The 16,182-nt window shown below is 52.8% G+C and overlaps 47 non-coding genes across 47 annotated transcripts; 24 read left to right on the top strand and 23 right to left on the bottom strand.

The window, feature by feature from the left end:
* Positions 1-263: 263 nt before the first annotated feature.
* On the bottom strand, positions 264-336 carry Trnar-acg (transfer RNA arginine (anticodon ACG)). Its single transcript has one exon. It is a non-coding gene; the product is annotated as a tRNA-Arg (tRNA).
* Positions 337-778: 442 nt separating this feature from the next.
* Trnai-uau (transfer RNA isoleucine (anticodon UAU)) lies at positions 779-870 on the top strand. The gene is given in 2 exon segments: positions 779-816; positions 835-870. It is a non-coding gene; the product is annotated as a tRNA-Ile (tRNA).
* Positions 871-981: 111 nt separating this feature from the next.
* Positions 982-1,053, top strand: Trnad-guc (transfer RNA aspartic acid (anticodon GUC)). Its single transcript has one exon. It is a non-coding gene; the product is annotated as a tRNA-Asp (tRNA).
* A 213-nt stretch (positions 1,054-1,266) lies between these two features.
* Trnam-cau (transfer RNA methionine (anticodon CAU)) lies at positions 1,267-1,338 on the bottom strand. Its single transcript has one exon. It is a non-coding gene; the product is annotated as a tRNA-Met (tRNA).
* Positions 1,339-1,621: 283 nt separating this feature from the next.
* Trnar-acg (transfer RNA arginine (anticodon ACG)) lies at positions 1,622-1,694 on the bottom strand. Its single transcript has one exon. It is a non-coding gene; the product is annotated as a tRNA-Arg (tRNA).
* A 444-nt stretch (positions 1,695-2,138) lies between these two features.
* Positions 2,139-2,228, top strand: Trnai-uau (transfer RNA isoleucine (anticodon UAU)). The gene is given in 2 exon segments: positions 2,139-2,174; positions 2,193-2,228. It is a non-coding gene; the product is annotated as a tRNA-Ile (tRNA).
* Positions 2,229-2,339: 111 nt separating this feature from the next.
* On the top strand, positions 2,340-2,411 carry Trnad-guc (transfer RNA aspartic acid (anticodon GUC)). The gene has a single exon. It is a non-coding gene; the product is annotated as a tRNA-Asp (tRNA).
* A 213-nt stretch (positions 2,412-2,624) lies between these two features.
* On the bottom strand, positions 2,625-2,696 carry Trnam-cau (transfer RNA methionine (anticodon CAU)). Its single transcript has one exon. It is a non-coding gene; the product is annotated as a tRNA-Met (tRNA).
* Positions 2,697-2,979: 283 nt separating this feature from the next.
* Trnar-acg (transfer RNA arginine (anticodon ACG)) lies at positions 2,980-3,052 on the bottom strand. The gene has a single exon. It is a non-coding gene; the product is annotated as a tRNA-Arg (tRNA).
* A 442-nt stretch (positions 3,053-3,494) lies between these two features.
* Trnai-uau (transfer RNA isoleucine (anticodon UAU)) lies at positions 3,495-3,586 on the top strand. The gene is given in 2 exon segments: positions 3,495-3,532; positions 3,551-3,586. It is a non-coding gene; the product is annotated as a tRNA-Ile (tRNA).
* Positions 3,587-3,697: 111 nt separating this feature from the next.
* Positions 3,698-3,769, top strand: Trnad-guc (transfer RNA aspartic acid (anticodon GUC)). The gene has a single exon. It is a non-coding gene; the product is annotated as a tRNA-Asp (tRNA).
* A 213-nt stretch (positions 3,770-3,982) lies between these two features.
* Positions 3,983-4,054, bottom strand: Trnam-cau (transfer RNA methionine (anticodon CAU)). The gene has a single exon. It is a non-coding gene; the product is annotated as a tRNA-Met (tRNA).
* Positions 4,055-4,337: 283 nt separating this feature from the next.
* On the bottom strand, positions 4,338-4,410 carry Trnar-acg (transfer RNA arginine (anticodon ACG)). The gene has a single exon. It is a non-coding gene; the product is annotated as a tRNA-Arg (tRNA).
* A 442-nt stretch (positions 4,411-4,852) lies between these two features.
* Trnai-uau (transfer RNA isoleucine (anticodon UAU)) lies at positions 4,853-4,944 on the top strand. Its single transcript is given in 2 exon segments — positions 4,853-4,890; positions 4,909-4,944. It is a non-coding gene; the product is annotated as a tRNA-Ile (tRNA).
* A 111-nt stretch (positions 4,945-5,055) lies between these two features.
* Trnad-guc (transfer RNA aspartic acid (anticodon GUC)) lies at positions 5,056-5,127 on the top strand. The gene has a single exon. It is a non-coding gene; the product is annotated as a tRNA-Asp (tRNA).
* A 213-nt stretch (positions 5,128-5,340) lies between these two features.
* Trnam-cau (transfer RNA methionine (anticodon CAU)) lies at positions 5,341-5,412 on the bottom strand. Its single transcript has one exon. It is a non-coding gene; the product is annotated as a tRNA-Met (tRNA).
* Positions 5,413-5,695: 283 nt separating this feature from the next.
* Trnar-acg (transfer RNA arginine (anticodon ACG)) lies at positions 5,696-5,768 on the bottom strand. The gene has a single exon. It is a non-coding gene; the product is annotated as a tRNA-Arg (tRNA).
* A 442-nt stretch (positions 5,769-6,210) lies between these two features.
* Positions 6,211-6,302, top strand: Trnai-uau (transfer RNA isoleucine (anticodon UAU)). The gene is given in 2 exon segments: positions 6,211-6,248; positions 6,267-6,302. It is a non-coding gene; the product is annotated as a tRNA-Ile (tRNA).
* A 111-nt stretch (positions 6,303-6,413) lies between these two features.
* On the top strand, positions 6,414-6,485 carry Trnad-guc (transfer RNA aspartic acid (anticodon GUC)). The gene has a single exon. It is a non-coding gene; the product is annotated as a tRNA-Asp (tRNA).
* Positions 6,486-6,698: 213 nt separating this feature from the next.
* Positions 6,699-6,770, bottom strand: Trnam-cau (transfer RNA methionine (anticodon CAU)). The gene has a single exon. It is a non-coding gene; the product is annotated as a tRNA-Met (tRNA).
* Positions 6,771-7,053: 283 nt separating this feature from the next.
* Trnar-acg (transfer RNA arginine (anticodon ACG)) lies at positions 7,054-7,126 on the bottom strand. The gene has a single exon. It is a non-coding gene; the product is annotated as a tRNA-Arg (tRNA).
* A 442-nt stretch (positions 7,127-7,568) lies between these two features.
* Positions 7,569-7,660, top strand: Trnai-uau (transfer RNA isoleucine (anticodon UAU)). The gene is given in 2 exon segments: positions 7,569-7,606; positions 7,625-7,660. It is a non-coding gene; the product is annotated as a tRNA-Ile (tRNA).
* A 111-nt stretch (positions 7,661-7,771) lies between these two features.
* On the top strand, positions 7,772-7,843 carry Trnad-guc (transfer RNA aspartic acid (anticodon GUC)). The gene has a single exon. It is a non-coding gene; the product is annotated as a tRNA-Asp (tRNA).
* A 213-nt stretch (positions 7,844-8,056) lies between these two features.
* Trnam-cau (transfer RNA methionine (anticodon CAU)) lies at positions 8,057-8,128 on the bottom strand. The gene has a single exon. It is a non-coding gene; the product is annotated as a tRNA-Met (tRNA).
* A 283-nt stretch (positions 8,129-8,411) lies between these two features.
* Positions 8,412-8,484, bottom strand: Trnar-acg (transfer RNA arginine (anticodon ACG)). Its single transcript has one exon. It is a non-coding gene; the product is annotated as a tRNA-Arg (tRNA).
* A 442-nt stretch (positions 8,485-8,926) lies between these two features.
* Positions 8,927-9,018, top strand: Trnai-uau (transfer RNA isoleucine (anticodon UAU)). Its single transcript is given in 2 exon segments — positions 8,927-8,964; positions 8,983-9,018. It is a non-coding gene; the product is annotated as a tRNA-Ile (tRNA).
* A 111-nt stretch (positions 9,019-9,129) lies between these two features.
* Trnad-guc (transfer RNA aspartic acid (anticodon GUC)) lies at positions 9,130-9,201 on the top strand. Its single transcript has one exon. It is a non-coding gene; the product is annotated as a tRNA-Asp (tRNA).
* A 213-nt stretch (positions 9,202-9,414) lies between these two features.
* Positions 9,415-9,486, bottom strand: Trnam-cau (transfer RNA methionine (anticodon CAU)). Its single transcript has one exon. It is a non-coding gene; the product is annotated as a tRNA-Met (tRNA).
* A 283-nt stretch (positions 9,487-9,769) lies between these two features.
* On the bottom strand, positions 9,770-9,842 carry Trnar-acg (transfer RNA arginine (anticodon ACG)). Its single transcript has one exon. It is a non-coding gene; the product is annotated as a tRNA-Arg (tRNA).
* A 442-nt stretch (positions 9,843-10,284) lies between these two features.
* Positions 10,285-10,376, top strand: Trnai-uau (transfer RNA isoleucine (anticodon UAU)). Its single transcript is given in 2 exon segments — positions 10,285-10,322; positions 10,341-10,376. It is a non-coding gene; the product is annotated as a tRNA-Ile (tRNA).
* A 111-nt stretch (positions 10,377-10,487) lies between these two features.
* On the top strand, positions 10,488-10,559 carry Trnad-guc (transfer RNA aspartic acid (anticodon GUC)). Its single transcript has one exon. It is a non-coding gene; the product is annotated as a tRNA-Asp (tRNA).
* A 233-nt stretch (positions 10,560-10,792) lies between these two features.
* On the bottom strand, positions 10,793-10,864 carry Trnam-cau (transfer RNA methionine (anticodon CAU)). The gene has a single exon. It is a non-coding gene; the product is annotated as a tRNA-Met (tRNA).
* A 283-nt stretch (positions 10,865-11,147) lies between these two features.
* Positions 11,148-11,220, bottom strand: Trnar-acg (transfer RNA arginine (anticodon ACG)). The gene has a single exon. It is a non-coding gene; the product is annotated as a tRNA-Arg (tRNA).
* A 442-nt stretch (positions 11,221-11,662) lies between these two features.
* Positions 11,663-11,754, top strand: Trnai-uau (transfer RNA isoleucine (anticodon UAU)). The gene is given in 2 exon segments: positions 11,663-11,700; positions 11,719-11,754. It is a non-coding gene; the product is annotated as a tRNA-Ile (tRNA).
* A 111-nt stretch (positions 11,755-11,865) lies between these two features.
* Trnad-guc (transfer RNA aspartic acid (anticodon GUC)) lies at positions 11,866-11,937 on the top strand. The gene has a single exon. It is a non-coding gene; the product is annotated as a tRNA-Asp (tRNA).
* Positions 11,938-12,150: 213 nt separating this feature from the next.
* Trnam-cau (transfer RNA methionine (anticodon CAU)) lies at positions 12,151-12,222 on the bottom strand. Its single transcript has one exon. It is a non-coding gene; the product is annotated as a tRNA-Met (tRNA).
* A 283-nt stretch (positions 12,223-12,505) lies between these two features.
* Trnar-acg (transfer RNA arginine (anticodon ACG)) lies at positions 12,506-12,578 on the bottom strand. The gene has a single exon. It is a non-coding gene; the product is annotated as a tRNA-Arg (tRNA).
* Positions 12,579-13,020: 442 nt separating this feature from the next.
* Positions 13,021-13,112, top strand: Trnai-uau (transfer RNA isoleucine (anticodon UAU)). The gene is given in 2 exon segments: positions 13,021-13,058; positions 13,077-13,112. It is a non-coding gene; the product is annotated as a tRNA-Ile (tRNA).
* A 111-nt stretch (positions 13,113-13,223) lies between these two features.
* On the top strand, positions 13,224-13,295 carry Trnad-guc (transfer RNA aspartic acid (anticodon GUC)). The gene has a single exon. It is a non-coding gene; the product is annotated as a tRNA-Asp (tRNA).
* Positions 13,296-13,508: 213 nt separating this feature from the next.
* On the bottom strand, positions 13,509-13,580 carry Trnam-cau (transfer RNA methionine (anticodon CAU)). Its single transcript has one exon. It is a non-coding gene; the product is annotated as a tRNA-Met (tRNA).
* Positions 13,581-13,863: 283 nt separating this feature from the next.
* On the bottom strand, positions 13,864-13,936 carry Trnar-acg (transfer RNA arginine (anticodon ACG)). Its single transcript has one exon. It is a non-coding gene; the product is annotated as a tRNA-Arg (tRNA).
* A 442-nt stretch (positions 13,937-14,378) lies between these two features.
* Positions 14,379-14,470, top strand: Trnai-uau (transfer RNA isoleucine (anticodon UAU)). Its single transcript is given in 2 exon segments — positions 14,379-14,416; positions 14,435-14,470. It is a non-coding gene; the product is annotated as a tRNA-Ile (tRNA).
* Positions 14,471-14,581: 111 nt separating this feature from the next.
* Trnad-guc (transfer RNA aspartic acid (anticodon GUC)) lies at positions 14,582-14,653 on the top strand. Its single transcript has one exon. It is a non-coding gene; the product is annotated as a tRNA-Asp (tRNA).
* Positions 14,654-14,866: 213 nt separating this feature from the next.
* Positions 14,867-14,938, bottom strand: Trnam-cau (transfer RNA methionine (anticodon CAU)). The gene has a single exon. It is a non-coding gene; the product is annotated as a tRNA-Met (tRNA).
* Positions 14,939-15,221: 283 nt separating this feature from the next.
* On the bottom strand, positions 15,222-15,294 carry Trnar-acg (transfer RNA arginine (anticodon ACG)). The gene has a single exon. It is a non-coding gene; the product is annotated as a tRNA-Arg (tRNA).
* Positions 15,295-15,736: 442 nt separating this feature from the next.
* Trnai-uau (transfer RNA isoleucine (anticodon UAU)) lies at positions 15,737-15,828 on the top strand. Its single transcript is given in 2 exon segments — positions 15,737-15,774; positions 15,793-15,828. It is a non-coding gene; the product is annotated as a tRNA-Ile (tRNA).
* Positions 15,829-15,939: 111 nt separating this feature from the next.
* Trnad-guc (transfer RNA aspartic acid (anticodon GUC)) lies at positions 15,940-16,011 on the top strand. Its single transcript has one exon. It is a non-coding gene; the product is annotated as a tRNA-Asp (tRNA).
* Positions 16,012-16,182: the final 171 nt, after the last annotated feature.

The following is a 16,182-nucleotide window of genomic DNA, read 5'->3' as shown; positions in this document are numbered from 1 at the left end:
TTCGGTGCGTGGCATTGGACACTTGGAAAGCGTTGTGTGCATCGGTTTCACGCGCCTACCGTTTAATTAACTGCGTATCATCTCTCAGCTTGACTTGTCTCGACTTTGCTCGACTGACGCTACGCTGACGCTTGCACGAAGCGATATTTACCACGATCGTCTCGAGATGCAGCTGCGAGATGCTCAGGATTAACATTGCACTCCACGAAGGTGGAGACATTGGAATGCATTGCCTAGCTACGCCCCCGCAACTAACAAAATGCCGACCCTGCCAGGATTCGAACCTGGAATCTTCTGATCCGTAGTCAGACGCGTTATCCGTTGCGCCACAGGGCCACTGTTCGCGGTGTAAGCCACGGGGCGGGTGCACATCGCAAAGCAACGTGTTCTCCGTGGCTCGGCAATTGCGTGTCGTCCACTGACAACGGCGGCGCGGCCACTCTGGTCTTCCGCACTCTGCAGGGAGCTGCTAAGGAAGGCATCTCTCCTCCAGCTCCTCGGCCACGGTGCGCCTGCACAGCCTAGAGCTTGCCATACATCTGCCCCCGCTGTTGGACAGGTAGCAGAATGCAAGGCGCCCGTTTTTCTGCATTTTTTCGGTGATGACAAGCGGTTGATATGCCTGTAAGTGTAGCATATGAAACAAGAATCGTATGAAGCATTCGTAGACAGGTGCTGAAGTGGCAGTATGGCCGTAGGTGATGATCGTATGATGGGTCTGTAGCCACAACAGCTTGGCAGCAAAGTGAATACCGCTAACTGAAACCATTCCGCTGTAGCCCCAGTGGCGCAATTGGTTAGCGCACGGTACTTATAAGGCAGTAGCCGTGAGCAATGCCGGTGTTGTGAGTTCGAGCCTCACCTGGGGCATACTTTTATTTCGTAGCAGCTGACTCTGGAAGCATCGGGACGCTAGATTTTAGATGTATCACGTACTTGAGAAGCAGAAATGTGCGTGCATTGTATAGACCGCCTGCGTGTTCCTCGGTAGTATAGTGGTTAGTATCCCCGCCTGTCACGCGGGAGACCGGGGTTCGATTCCCCGCCGGGGAGGTGCGATTTTTATATCGCGAGAAAGCATTACCCTTGTGATCAAGGAATGTAATTGCTAAAAAATCGTAAGAAGGTCTGCGTCTTAGGAAGTGTTTCTCGTATTCTTCACACGACGTCATCGTTTCACAACTCACAGGGTTTACTGACGACGCTGAATCAGCGCACCCCAAGCTTAATGATCGAGCTCGAAGCACCAACGAAAAAGAATAATTTTAGCAGAGCGTGGTTTCGATCCACGGACCTCTGGGTTATGGGCCCAGCACGCTTCCACTGCGCCACTCTGCTGCGTGCAGCAGTCCGTCCTTTTCGGTGCGTGGCATTGGACACTTGGAAAGCGTTGTGTGCATCGGTTTCACGCGCCTACCGTTTAATTAACTGCGTATCATCTCTCAGCTTGACTTGTCTCGACTTTGCTCGACTGACGCTACGCTGACGCTTGCACGAAGCGATATTTACCACGATCGTCTCGAGATGCAGCTGCGAGATGCTCAGGATTAACATTGCACTCCACGAAGGTGGAGACATTCGAATGCATTGCCTAGCTACGCCCCCGCAACTAACAAAGTGCCGACCCTGCCAGGATTCGAACGTGGAATCTTCTGATCCGTAGTCAGACGCGTTATCCGTTGCGCCACAGGGCCACTGTTCGCGGTGTAAGCCACGGGGCGGGTGCACATCGCAAAGCAACGTGTTCTCCGTGGCTCGGCAATTGCGTGTCGTCCACTGACAACGGCGGCGCGGCCACTCTGGTCTTCCGCACTCTGCAGGGAGCTGCTAAGGAAGGCATCTCTCCTCCAGCTCCTCGGCCACGGTGCGCCTGCACAGCCTAGAGCTTGCCATACATCTGCCCCCGCTGTTGGACAGGTAGCAGAATGCAAGGCGCCCGTTTTTCTGCATTTTTTCGGTGATGACAAGCGGTTGATATGCCTGTAAGTGTAGCATATGAAACAAGAATCGTATGAAGCATTCGTAGACAGGTGCTGAAGTGGCAGTATGGCCGTAGGTGATGATCGTATGATGGGTCTGTAGCCACAACAGCTTGGCAGCAAAGTGAATACCGCTAACTGAAACCATTCCGCTGTAGAGCCAGTGGCGCAATTGGTTAGCGCACGGTACTTATAAGGCAGTAGCCGTGAGCAATGCCGGGGTTGTGAGTTCGAGCCTCACCTGGGGCATACTTTTATTTCGTAGCAGCTGACTCTGGAAGCATCGGGACGCTAGATTTTAGATGTATCACGTACTTGAGAAGCAGAAATGTGCGTGCATTGTATAGACCGCCTGCGTGTTCCTCGGTAGTATAGTGGTTAGTATCCCCGCCTGTCACGCGGGAGACCGGGGTTCGATTCCCCGCCGGGGAAGTGCGATTTTTATATCGCGAGAAAGCATTACCCTTGTGATCAAGGAATGTAATTGCTAAAAAATCGTAAGAAGGTCTGCGTCTTAGGAAGTGTTTCTCGTATTCTTCACACGACGTCATCGTTTCACAACTCACAGGGTTTACTGACGACGCTGAATCAGCGCACCCCAAGCTTAATGATCGAGCTCGAAGCACCAACGAAAAAGAATAATTTTAGCAGAGCGTGGTTTCGATCCACGGACCTCTGGGTTATGGGCCCAGCACGCTTCCACTGCGCCACTCTGCTGCGTGCAGCAGTCCGTCCTTTTCGGTGCGTGGCATTGGACACTTGGAAAGCGTTGTGTGCATCGGTTTCACGCGCCTACCGTTTAATTAACTGCGTATCATCTCTCAGCTTGACTTGTCTCGACTTTGCTCGACTGACGCTACGCTGACGCTTGCACGAAGCGATATTTACCACGATCGTCTCGAGATGCAGCTGCGAGATGCTCAGGATTAACATTGCACTCCACGAAGGTGGAGACATTGGAATGCATTGCCTAGCTACGCCCCCGCAACTAACAAAATGCCGACCCTGCCAGGATTCGAACCTGGAATCTTCTGATCCGTAGTCAGACGCGTTATCCGTTGCGCCACAGGGCCACTGTTCGCGGTGTAAGCCACGGGGCGGGTGCACATCGCAAAGCAACGTGTTCTCCGTGGCTCGGCAATTGCGTGTCGTCCACTGACAACGACGGCGCGGCCACTCTGGTCTTCCGCACTCTGCAGGGAGCTGCTAAGGAAGGCATCTCTCCTCCAGCTCCTCGGCCACGGTGCGCCTGCACAGCCTAGAGCTTGCCATACATCTGCCCCCGCTGTTGGACAGGTAGCAGAATGCAAGGCGCCCGTTTTTCTGCATTTTTTCGGTGATGACAAGCGGTTGATATGCCTGTAAGTGTAGCATATGAAACAAGAATCGTATGAAGCATTCGTAGACAGGTGCTGAAGTGGCAGTATGGCCGTAGGTGATGATCGTATGATGGGTCTGTAGCCACAACAGCTTGGCAGCAAAGTGAATACCGCTAACTGTAACCATTCCGCTGTAGCCCCAGTGGCGCAATTGGTTAGCGCACGGTACTTATAAGGCAGTAGCCGTGAGCAATGCCGGGGTTGTGAGTTCGAGCCTCACCTGGGGCATACTTTTATTTCGTAGCAGCTGACTCTGGAAGCATCGGGACGCTAGATTTTAGATGTATCACGTACTTGAGAAGCAGAAATGTGCGTGCATTGTATAGACCGCCTGTGTGTTCCTCGGTAGTGTAGTGGTTAGTATCCCCGCCTGTCACGCGGGAGACCGGGGTTCGATTCCCCGCCGGGGAGGTGCGATTTTTATATCGCGAGAAAGCATTACCCTTGTGATCAAGGAATGTAATTGCTAAAAAATCGTAAGAAGGTCTGCGTCTTAGGAAGTGTTTCTCGTATTCTTCACACGACGTCATCGTTTCACAACTCACAGGGTTTACTGACGACGCTGAATCAGCGCACCCCAAGCTTAATGATCGAGCTCGAAGCACCAACGAAAAAGAATAATTTTAGCAGAGCGTGGTTTCGATCCACGGACCTCTGGGTTATGGGCCCAGCACGCTTCCACTGCGCCACTCTGCTGCGTGCAGCAGTCCGTCCTTTTCGGTGCGTGGCATTGGACACTTGGAAAGCGTTGTGTGCATCGGTTTCACGCGCCTACCGTTTAATTAACTGCGTATCATCTCTCAGCTTGACTTGTCTCGACTTTGCTCGACTGACGCTACGCTGACGCTTGCACGAAGCGATATTTACCACGATCGTCTCGAGATGCAGCTGCGAGATGCTCAGGATTAACATTGCACTCCACGAAGGTGGAGACATTCGAATGCATTGCCTAGCTACGCCCCCGCAACTAACAAAATGCCGACCCTGCCAGGATTCGAACCTGGAATCTTCTGATCCGTAGTCAGACGCGTTATCCGTTGCGCCACAGGGCCACTGTTCGCGGTGTAAGCCACGGGGCGGGTGCACATCGCAAAGCAACGTGTTCTCCGTGGCTCGGCAATTGCGTGTCGTCCACTGACAACGGCGGCGCGGCCACTCTGGTCTTCCGCACTCTGCAGGGAGCTGCTAAGGAAGGCATCTCTCCTCCAGCTCCTCGGCCACGGTGCGCCTGCACAGCCTAGAGCTTGCCATACATCTGCCCCCGCTGTTGGACAGGTAGCAGAATGCAAGGCGCCCGTTTTTCTGCATTTTTTCGGTGATGACAAGCGGTTGATATGCCTGTAAGTGTAGCATATGAAACAATAATCGTATGAAGCATTCGTAGACAGGTGCTGAAGTGGCAGTATGGCCGTAGGTGATGATCGTATGATGGGTCTGTAGCCACAACAGCTTGGCTGCAAAGTGAATACCGCTAACTGAAACCATTCCGCTGTAGCCCCAGTGGCGCAATTGGTTAGCGCACGGTACTTATAAGGCAGTAGCCGTGAGCAATGCCGGGGTTGTGAGTTCGAGCCTCACCTGGGGCATACTTTTATTTCGTAGCAGCTGACTCTGGAAGCATCGGGACGCTAGATTTTAGATGTATCACGTACTTGAGAAGCAGAAATGTGCGTGCATTGTATAGACCGCCTGCGTGTTCCTCGGTAGTATAGTGGTTAGTATCCCCGCCTGTCACGCGGGAGACCGGGGTTCGATTCCCCGCCGGGGAGGTGCGATTTTTATATCGCGAGTAAGCATTACCCTTGTGATCAAGGAATGTAATTGCTAAAAAATCGTAAGAAGGTCTGCGTCTTAGGAAGTGTTTCTCGTATTCTTCACACGACGTCATCGTTTCACAACTCACAGGGTTTACTGACGACGCTGAATCAGCGCACCCCAAGCTTAATGATCGAGCTCGAAGCACCAACGAAAAAGAATAATTTTAGCAGAGCGTGGTTTCGATCCACGGACCTCTGGGTTATGGGCCCAGCACGCTTCCACTGCGCCACTCTGCTGCGTGCAGCAGTCCGTCCTTTTCGGTGCGTGGCATTGGACACTTGGAAAGCGTTGTGTGCATCGGTTTCACGCGCCTACCGTTTAATTAACTGCGTATCATCTCTCAGCTTGACTTGTCTCGACTTTGCTCGACTGACGCTACGCTGACGCTTGCACGAAGCGATATTTACCACGATCGTCTCGAGATGCAGCTGCGAGATGCTCAGGATTAACATTGCACTCCACGAAGGTGGAGACATTCGAATGCATTGCCTAGCTACGCCCCCGCAACTAACAAAATGCCGACCCTGCCAGGATTCGAACCTGGAAACTTCTGATCCGTAGTCAGACGCGTTATCCGTTGCGCCACAGGGCCACTGTTCGCGGTGTAAGCCACGGGGCGGGTGCACATCGCAAAGCAACGTGTTCTCCGTGGCTCGGCAATTGCGTGTCGTCCACTGACAACGGCGGCGCGGCCACTCTGGTCTTCCGCACTCTGCAGGGAGCTGCTAAGGAAGGCATCTCTCCTCCAGCTCCTCGGCCACGGTGCGCCTGCACAGCCTAGAGCTTGCCATACATCTGCCCCCGCTGTTGGACAGGTAGCAGAATGCAAGGCGCCCGTTTTTCTGCATTTTTTCGGTGATGACAAGCGGTTGATATGCCTGTAAGTGTAGCATATGAAACAAGAATCGTATGAAGCATTCGTAGACAGGTGCTGAAGTGGCAGTATGGCCGTAGGTGATGATCGTATGATGGGTCTGTAGCCACAACAGCTTGGCAGCAAAGTGAATACCGCTAACTGAAACCATTCCGCTGTAGCCCCAGTGGCGCAATTGGTTAGCGCACAGTACTTATAAGGCAGTAGCCGTGAGCAATGCCGGGGTTGTGAGTTCGAGCCTCACCTGGGGCATACTTTTATTTCGTAGCAGCTGACTCTGGAAGCATCGGGACGCTAGATTTTAGATGTATCACGTACTTGAGAAGCAGAAATGTTCGTGCATTGTATAGACCGCCTGCGTGTTCCTCGGTAGTATAGTGGTTAGTATCCCCGCCTGTCACGCGGGAGACCGGGGTTCGATTCCCCGCCGGGGAGGTGCGATTTTTATATCGCGAGAAAGCATTACCCTTGTGATCAAGGAATGTAATTTCTAAAAAATCGTAAGAAGGTCTGCGTCTTAGGAAGTGTTTCTCGTATTCTTCACACGACGTCATCGTTTCACAACTCACAGGGTTTACTGACGACGCTGAATCAGCGCACCCCAAGCTTAATGATCGAGCTCGAAGCACCAACGAAAAAGAATAATTTTAGCAGAGCGTGGTTTCGATCCACGGACCTCTGGGTAATGGGCCCAGCACGCTTCCACTGCGCCACTCTGCTGCGTGCAGCAGTCCGTCCTTTTCGGTGCGTGGCATTGGACACTTGGAAAGCGTTGTGTGCATCGGTTTCACGCGCCTACCGTTTAATTAACTGCGTATCATCTCTCAGCTTGACTTGTCTCGACTTTGCTCGACTGACGCTACGCTGACGCTTGCACGAAGCGATATTTACCACGATCGTCTCGAGATGCAGCTGCGAGATGCTCAGGATTAACATTGCACTCCACGAAGGTGGAGACATTCGAATGCATTGCCTAGCTACGCCCCCGCAACTAACAAAATGCCGACCCTGCCAGGATTCGAACCTGGAATCTTCTGATCCGTAGTCAGACGCGTTATCCGTTGCGCCACAGGGCCACTGTTCGCGGTGTAAGCCACGGGGCGGGTGCACATCGCAAAGCAACGTGTTCTCCGTGGCTCGGCAATTGCGTGTCGTCCACTGACAACGGCGGCGCGGCCACTCTGGTCTTCCGCACTCTGCAGGGAGCTGCTAAGGAAGGCATCTCTCCTCCAGCTCCTCGGCCACGGTGCGCCTGCACAGCCTAGAGCTTGCCATACATCTGCCCCCGCTGTTGGACAGGTAGCAGAATGCAAGGCGCCCGTTTTTCTGCATTTTTTCGGTGATGACAAGCGGTTGATATGCCTGTAAGTGTAGCATATGAAACAAGAATCGTATGAAGCATTCGTAGACAGGTGCTGAAGTGGCAGTATGGCCGTAGGTGATGATCGTATGATGGGTCTGTAGCCACAACAGCTTGGCAGCAAAGTGAATACCGCTAACTGTAACCATTCCGCTGTAGCCCCAGTGGCGCAATTGGTTAGCGCACGGTACTTATAAGGCAGTAGCCGTGAGCAATGCCGGGGTTGTGAGTTCGAGCCTCACCTGGGGCATACTTTTATTTCGTAGCAGCTGACTCTGGAAGCATCGGGACGCTAGATTTTAGATGTATCACGTACTTGAGAAGCAGAAATGTGCGTGCATTGTATAGACCGCCTGCGTGTTCCTCGGTAGTATAGTGGTTAGTATCCCCGCCTGTCACGCGGGAGACCGGGGTTCGATTCCCCGCCGGGGAGGTGCGATTTTTATATCGCGAGAAAGCATTACCCTTGTGATCAAGGAATGTAATTGCTAAAAAATCGTAAGAAGGTCTGCGTCTTAGGAAGTGTTTCTCGTATTCTTCACACGACGTCATCGTTTCACAACTCACAGGGTTTACTGACGACGCTGAATCAGCGCACCCCAAGCTTAATGATCGAGCTCGAAGCACCAACGAAAAAGAATAATTTTAGCAGAGCGTGGTTTCGATCCACGGACCTCTGGGTTATGGGCCCAGCACGCTTCCACTGCGCCACTCTGCTGCGTGCAGCAGTCCGTCCTTTTCGGTGCGTGGCATTGGACACTTGGAAAGCGTTGTGTGCATCGGTTTCACGCGCCTACCGTTTAATTAAGTGCGTATCATCTCTCAGCTTGACTTGTCTCGACTTTGCTCGACTGACGCTACGCTGACGCTTGCACGAAGCGATATTTACCACGATCGTCTCGAGATGCAGCTGCGAGATGCTCAGGATTAACATTGCACTCCACGAAGGTGGAGACATTCGAATGCATTGCCTAGCTACGCCCCCGCAACTAACAAAATGCCGACCCTGCCAGGATTCGAACCTGGAATCTTCTGATCCGTAGTCAGACGCGTTATCCGTTGCGCCACAGGGCCACTGTTCGCGGTGTAAGCCACGGGGCGGGTGCACATCGCAAAGCAACGTGTTCTCCGTGGCTCGGCAATTGCGTGTCGTCCACTGACAACGGCGGCGCGGCCACTCTGGTCTTCCGCACTCTGCAGGGAGCTGCTAAGGAAGGCATCTCTCCTCCAGCTCCTCGGCCACGGTGCGCCTGCACAGCCTAGAGCTTGCCATACATCTGCCCCCGCTGTTGGACAGGTAGCAGAATGCAAGGCGCCCGTTTTTCTGCATTTTTTCGGTGATGACAAGCGGTTGATATGCCTGTAAGTGTAGCATATGAAACAAGAATCGTATGAAGCATTCGTAGACAGGTGCTGAAGTGGCAGTATGGCCGTAGGTGATGATCGTATGATGGGTCTGTAGCCACAACAGCTTGGCAGCAAAGTGAATACCGCTAACTGTAACCATTCCGCTGTAGCCCCAGTGGCGCAATTGGTTAGCGCACGGTACTTATAAGGCAGTAGCCGTGAGCAATGCCGGGGTTGTGAGTTCGAGCCTCACCTGGGGCATACTTTTATTTCGTAGCAGCTGACTCTGGAAGCATCGGGACGCTAGATTTTAGATGTATCACGTACTTGAGAAGCAGAAATGTGCGTGCATTGTATAGACCGCCTGCGTGTTCCTCGGTAGTGTAGTGGTTAGTATCCCCGCCTGTCACGCGGGAGACCGGGGTTCGATTCCCCGCCGGGGAGGTGCGATTTTTATATCGCGAGAAAGCATTACCCTTGTGATCAAGGAATGTAATTGCTAAAAAATCGTAAGAAGGTCTGCGTCTTAGGAAGTGTTTCTCGTATTCTTCACACGACGTCATCGTTTCACAACTCACAGGGTTTACTGACGACGCTGAATCAGCGCACCCCAAGCTTAATGATCGAGCTCGAAGCACCAACGAAAAAGAATAATTTTAGCAGAGCGTGGTTTCGATCCACGGACCTCTGGGTTATGGGCCCAGCACGCTTCCACTGCGCCACTCTGCTGCGTGCAGCAGTCCGTCCTTTTCGGTGCGTGGCATTGGACACTTGGAAAGCGTTGTGTGCATCGGTTTCACGCGCCTACCGTTTAATTAAGTGCGTATCATCTCTCAGCTTGACTTGTCTCGACTTTGCTCGACTGACGCTACGCTGACGCTTGCACGAAGCGATATTTACCACGATCGTCTCGAGATGCAGCTGCGAGATGCTCAGGATTAACATTGCACTCCACGAAGGTGGAGACATTCGAATGCATTGCCTAGCTACGCCCCCGCAACTAACAAAGTGCCGACCCTGCCAGGATTCGAACCTGGAATCTTCTGATCCGTAGTCAGACGCGTTATCCGTTGCGCCACAGGGCCACTGTTCGCGGTGTAAGCCACGGGGCGGGTGCACATCGCAAAGCAACGTGTTCTCCGTGGCTCGGCAATTGCGTGTCGTCCACTGACAACGGCGGCGCGGCCACTCTGGTCTTCCGCACTCTGCAGGGAGCTGCTAAGGAAGGCATCTCTCCTCCAGCTCCTCGGCCACGGTGCGCCTGCACAGCCTAGAGCTTGCCATACATCTGCCCCCGCTGTTGGACAGGTAGCAGAATGCAAGGCGCCCGTTTTTCTGCATTTTTTCGGTGATGACAAGCGGTTGATATGCCTGTAAGTGTAGCATATGAAACAAGAATCGTATGAAGCATTCGTAGACAGGTGCTGAAGTGGCAGTATGGCCGTAGGTGACGATCGTATGATGGGTCTGTAGCCACAACAGCTTGGCAGCAAAGTGAATACCGCTAACTGAAACCATTCCGCTGTAGCCCCAGTGGCGCAATTGGTTAGCGCACGGTACTTATAAGGCAGTAGCCGTTAGCAATGCCGGGGTTGTGAGTTCGAGCCTCACCTGGGGCATACTTTTATTTCGTAGCAGCTGACTCTGGAAGCATCGGGACGCTAGATTTTAGATGTATCACGTACTTGAGAAGCAGAAATGTGCGTGCATTGTATAGACCGCCTGCGTGTTCCTCGGTAGCATAGTGGTTAGTATCCCCGCCTGTCACGCGGGAGACCGGGGTTCGATTCCCCGCCGGGGAGGTGCGATTTTTATATCGCGAAAGTTGCACGTATGGCCCGAAAAAGCATTACCCTTGTGATCAAGGAATGTAATTGCTAAAAAATCGTAAGAAGGTCTGCGTCTTAGGAAGTGTTTCTCGTATTCTTCACACGACGTCATCGTTTCACAACTCACAGGGTTTACTGACGACGCTGAATCAGCGCACCCCAAGCTTAATGATCGAGCTCGAAGCACCAACGAAAAAGAATAATTTTAGCAGAGCGTGGTTTCGATCCACGGACCTCTGGGTTATGGGCCCAGCACGCTTCCACTGCGCCACTCTGCTGCGTGCAGCAGTCCGTCCTTTTCGGTGCGTGGCATTGGACACTTGGAAAGCGTTGTGTGCATCGGTTTCACGCGCCTACCGTTTAATTAACTGCGTATCATCTCTCAGCTTGACTTGTCTCGACTTTGCTCGACTGACGCTACGCTGACGCTTGCACGAAGCGATATTTACCACGATCGTCTCGAGATGCAGCTGCGAGATGCTCAGGATTAACATTGCACTCCACGAAGGTGGAGACATTCGAATGCATTGCCTAGCTACGCCCCCGCAACTAACAAAATGCCGACCCTGCCAGGATTCGAACCTGGAATCTTCTGATCCGTAGTCAGACGCGTTATCCGTTGCGCCACAGGGCCACTGTTCGCGGTGTAAGCCACGGGGCGGGTGCACATCGCAAAGCAACGTGTTCTCCGTGGCTCGGCAATTGCGTGTCGTCCACTGACAACGGCGGCGCGGCCACTCTGGTCTTCCGCACTCTGCAGGGAGCTGCTAAGGAAGGCATCTCTCCTCCAGCTCCTCGGCCACGGTGCGCCTGCACAGCCTAGAGCTTGCCATACATCTGCCCCCGCTGTTGGACAGGTAGCAGAATGCAAGGCGCCCGTTTTTCTGCATTTTTTCGGTGATGACAAGCGGTTGATATGCCTGTAAGTGTAGCATATGAAACAAGAATCGTATGAAGCATTCGTAGACAGGTGCTGAAGTGGCAGTATGGCCGTAGGTGATGATCGTATGATGGGTCTGTAGCCACAACAGCTTGGCAGCAAAGTGAATACCGCTAACTGAAACCATTCCGCTGTAGCCCCAGTGGCGCAATTGGTTAGCGCACGGTACTTATAAGGCAGTAGCCGTGAGCAATGCCGGGGTTGTGAGTTCGAGCCTCACCTGGGGCATACTTTTATTTCGTAGCAGCTGACTCTGGAAGCATCGGGACGCTAGATTTTAGATGTATCACGTACTTGAGAAGCAGAAATGTGCGTGCATTGTATAGACCGCCTGCGTGTTCCTCGGTAGTATAGTGGTTAGTATCCCCGCCTGTCACGCGGGAGACCGGGGTTCGATTCCCCGCCGGGGAGGTGCGATTTTTATATCGCGAGAAAGCATTACCCTTGTGATCAAGGAATGTAATTGCTAAAAAATCGTAAGAAGGTCTGCGTCTTAGGAAGTGTTTCTCGTATTCTTCACACGACGTCATCGTTTCACAACTCACAGGGTTTACTGACGACGCTGAATCAGCGCACCCCAAGCTTAATGATCGAGCTCGAAGCACCAACGAAAAAGAATAATTTTAGCAGAGCGTGGTTTCGATCCACGGACCTCTGGGTTATGGGCCCAGCACGCTTCCACTGCGCCACTCTGCTGCGTGCAGCAGTCCGTCCTTTTCGGTGCGTGGCATTGGACACTTGGAAAGCGTTGTGTGCATCGGTTTCACGCGCCTACCGTTTAATTAAGTGCGTATCATCTCTCAGCTTGACTTGTCTCGACTTTGCTCGACTGACGCTACGCTGACGCTTGCACGAAGCGATATTTACCACGATCGTCTCGAGATGCAGCTGCGAGATGCTCAGGATTAACATTGCACTCCACGAAGGTGGAGACATTCGAATGCATTGCCTAGCTACGCCCCCGCAACTAACAAAGTGCCGACCCTGCCAGGATTCGAACCTGGAATCTTCTGATCCGTAGTCAGACGCGTTATCCGTTGCGCCACAGGGCCACTGTTCGCGGTGTAAGCCACGGGGCGGGTGCACATCGCAAAGCAACGTGTTCTCCGTGGCTCGGCAATTGCGCGTCGTCCACTGACAACGGCGGCGCGGCCACTCTGGTCTTCCGCACTCTGCAGGGAGCTGCTAAGGAAGGCATCTCTCCTCCAGCTCCTCGGCCACGGTGCGCCTGCACAGCCTAGAGCTTGCCATACATCTGCCCCCGCTGTTGGACAGGTAGCAGAATGCAAGGCGCCCGTTTTTCTGCATTTTTTCGGTGATGACAAGCGGTTGATATGCCTGTAAGTGTAGAATATGAAACAAGAATCGTATGAAGCATTCGTAGACAGGTGCTGAAGTGGCAGTATGGCCGTAGGTGATGATCGTATGATGGGTCTGTAGCCACAACAGCTTGGCAGCAAAGTGAATACCGCTAACTGAAACCATTCCGCTGTAGCCCCAGTGGCGCAATTGGTTAGCGCACGGTACTTATAAGGCAGTAGCCGTTAGCAATGCCGGGGTTGTGAGTTCGAGCCTCACCTGGGGCATACTTTTATTTCGTAGCAGCTGACTCTGGAAGCATCGGGACGCTAGATTTTAGATGTATCACGTACTTGAGAAGCAGAAATGTGCGTGCATTGTATAGACCGCCTGCGTGTTCCTCGGTAGCATAGTGGTTAGTATCCCCGCCTGTCACGCGGGAGACCGGGGTTCGATTCCCCGCCGGGGAGGTGCGATTTTTATATCGCGAGAAAGCATTACCCTTGTGATCAAGGAATGTAATTGCTAAAAAATCGTAAGAAGGTCTGCGTCTTAGGAAGTGTTTCTCGTATTCTTCACACGACGTCATCGTTTCACAACTCACAGGGTTTACTGACGACGCTGAATCAGCGCACCCCAAGCTTAATGATCGAGCTCGAAGCACCAACGAAAAAGAATAATTTTAGCAGAGCGTGGTTTCGATCCACGGACCTCTGGGTTATGGGCCCAGCACGCTTCCACTGCGCCACTCTGCTGCGTGCAGCAGTCCGTCCTTTTCGGTGCGTGGCATTGGACACTTGGAAAGCGTTGTGTGCATCGGTTTCACGCGCCTACCGTTTAATTAACTGCGTATCATCTCTCAGCTTGACTTGTCTCGACTTTGCTCGACTGACGCTACGCTGACGCTTGCACGAAGCGATATTTACCACGATCGTCTCGAGATGCAGCTGCGAGATGCTCAGGATTAACATTGCACTCCACGAAGGTGGAGACATTCGAATGCATTGCCTAGCTACGCCCCCGCAACTAACAAAATGCCGACCCTGCCAGGATTCGAACCTGGAATCTTCTGATCCGTAGTCAGACGCGTTATCCGTTGCGCCACAGGGCCACTGTTCGCGGTGTAAGCCACGGGGCGGGTGCACATCGCAAAGCAACGTGTTCTCCGTGGCTCGGCAATTGCGTGTCGTCCACTGACAACGGCGGCGCGGCCACTCTGGTCTTCCGCACTCTGCAGGGAGCTGCTAAGGAAGGCATCTCTCCTCCAGCTCCTCGGCCACGGTGCGCCTGCACAGCCTAGAGCTTGCCATACATCTGCCCCCGCTGTTGGACAGGTAGCAGAATGCAAGGCGCCCGTTTTTCTGCATTTTTTCGGTGATGACAAGCGGTTGATATGCCTGTAAGTGTAGCATATGAAACAAGAATCGTATGAAGCATTCGTAGACAGGTGCTGAAGTGGCAGTATGGCCGTAGGTGATGATCGTATGATGGGTCTGTAGCCACAACAGCTTGGCAGCAAAGTGAATACCGCTAACTGAAACCATTCCGCTGTAGCCCCAGTGGCGCAATTGGTTAGCGCACGGTACTTATAAGGCAGTAGCCGTGAGCAATGCCGGGGTTGTGAGTTCGAGCCTCACCTGGGGCATACTTTTATTTCGTAGCAGCTGACTCTGGAAGCATCGGGACGCTAGATTTTAGATGTATCACGTACTTGAGAAGCAGAAATGTGCGTGCATTGTATAGACCGCCTGCGTGTTCCTCGGTAGTATAGTGGTTAGTATCCCCGCCTGTCACGCGGGAGACCGGGGTTCGATTCCCCGCCGGGGAGGTGCGATTTTTATATCGCGAGAAAGCATTACCCTTGTGATCAAGGAATGTAATTGCTAAAAAATCGTAAGAAGGTCTGCGTCTTAGGAAGTGTTTCTCGTATTCTTCACACGACGTCATCGTTTCACAACTCACAGGGTTTACTGACGACGCTGAATCAGCGCACCCCAAGCTTAATGATCGAGCTCGAAGCACCAACGAAAAAGAATAATTTTAGCAGAGCGTGGTTTCGATCCACGGACCTCTGGGTTATGGGCCCAGCACGCTTCCACTGCGCCACTCTGCTGCGTGCAGCAGTCCGTCCTTTTCGGTGCGTGGCATTGGACACTTGGAAAGCGTTGTGTGCATCGGTTTCACGCGCCTACCGTTTAATTAACTGCGTATCATCTCTCAGCTTGACTTGTCTCGACTTTGCTCGACTGACGCTACGCTGACGCTTGCACGAAGCGATATTTACCACGATCGTCTCGAGATGCAGCTGCGAGATGCTCAGGATTAACATTGCACTCCACGAAGGTGGAGACATTCGAATGCATTGCCTAGCTACGCCCCCGCAACTAACAAAATGCCGACCCTGCCAGGATTCGAACCTGGAATCTTCTGATCCGTAGTCAGACGCGTTATCCGTTGCGCCACAGGGCCACTGTTCGCGGTGTAAGCCACGGGGCGGGTGCACATCGCAAAGCAACGTGTTCTCCGTGGCTCGGCAATTGCGTGTCGTCCACTGACAACGGCGGCGCGGCCACTCTGGTCTTCCGCACTCTGCAGGGAGCTGCTAAGGAAGGCATCTCTCCTCCAGCTCCTCGGCCACGGTGCGCCTGCACAGCCTAGAGCTTGCCATACATCTGCCCCCGCTGTTGGACAGGTAGCAGAATGCAAGGCGCCCGTTTTTCTGCATTTTTTCGGTGATGACAAGCGGTTGATATGCCTGTAAGTGTAGCATATGAAACAAGAATCGTATGAAGCATTCGTAGACAGGTGCTGAAGTGGCAGTATGGCCGTAGGTGATGATCGTATGATGGGTCTGTAGCCACAACAGCTTGGCAGCAAAGTGAATACCGCTAACTGAAACCATTCCGCTGTAGCCCCAGTGGCGCAATTGGTTAGCGCACGGTACTTATAAGGCAGTAGCCGTGAGCAATGCCGGGGTTGTGAGTTCGAGCCTCACCTGGGGCATACTTTTATTTCGTAGCAGCTGACTCTGGAAGCATCGGGACGCTAGATTTTAGATGTATCACGTACTTGAGAAGCAGAAATGTGCGTGCATTGTATAGACCGCCTGCGTGTTCCTCGGTAGTATAGTGGTTAGTATCCCCGCCTGTCACGCGGGAGACCGGGGTTCGATTCCCCGCCGGGGAGGTGCGATTTTTATATCGCGAGAAAGCATTACCCTTGTGATCAAGGAATGTAATTGCTAAAAAATCGTAAGAAGGTCTGCGTCTTAGGAAGTGTTTCTCGTATTCTTCACACGACGTCATCGTTTCACAACTCACAGGGTTTACTGACGACGCTGAATCAGCGCACCCCAAG

Source organism: Schistocerca gregaria, chromosome 8 (genome assembly GCF_023897955.1).
Source record: "Schistocerca gregaria isolate iqSchGreg1 chromosome 8, iqSchGreg1.2, whole genome shotgun sequence".
Taxonomy (NCBI): Eukaryota; Metazoa; Arthropoda; class Insecta; order Orthoptera; family Acrididae; genus Schistocerca; species Schistocerca gregaria.
This window is presented reverse-complemented; position numbering and strand designations above follow the sequence as displayed.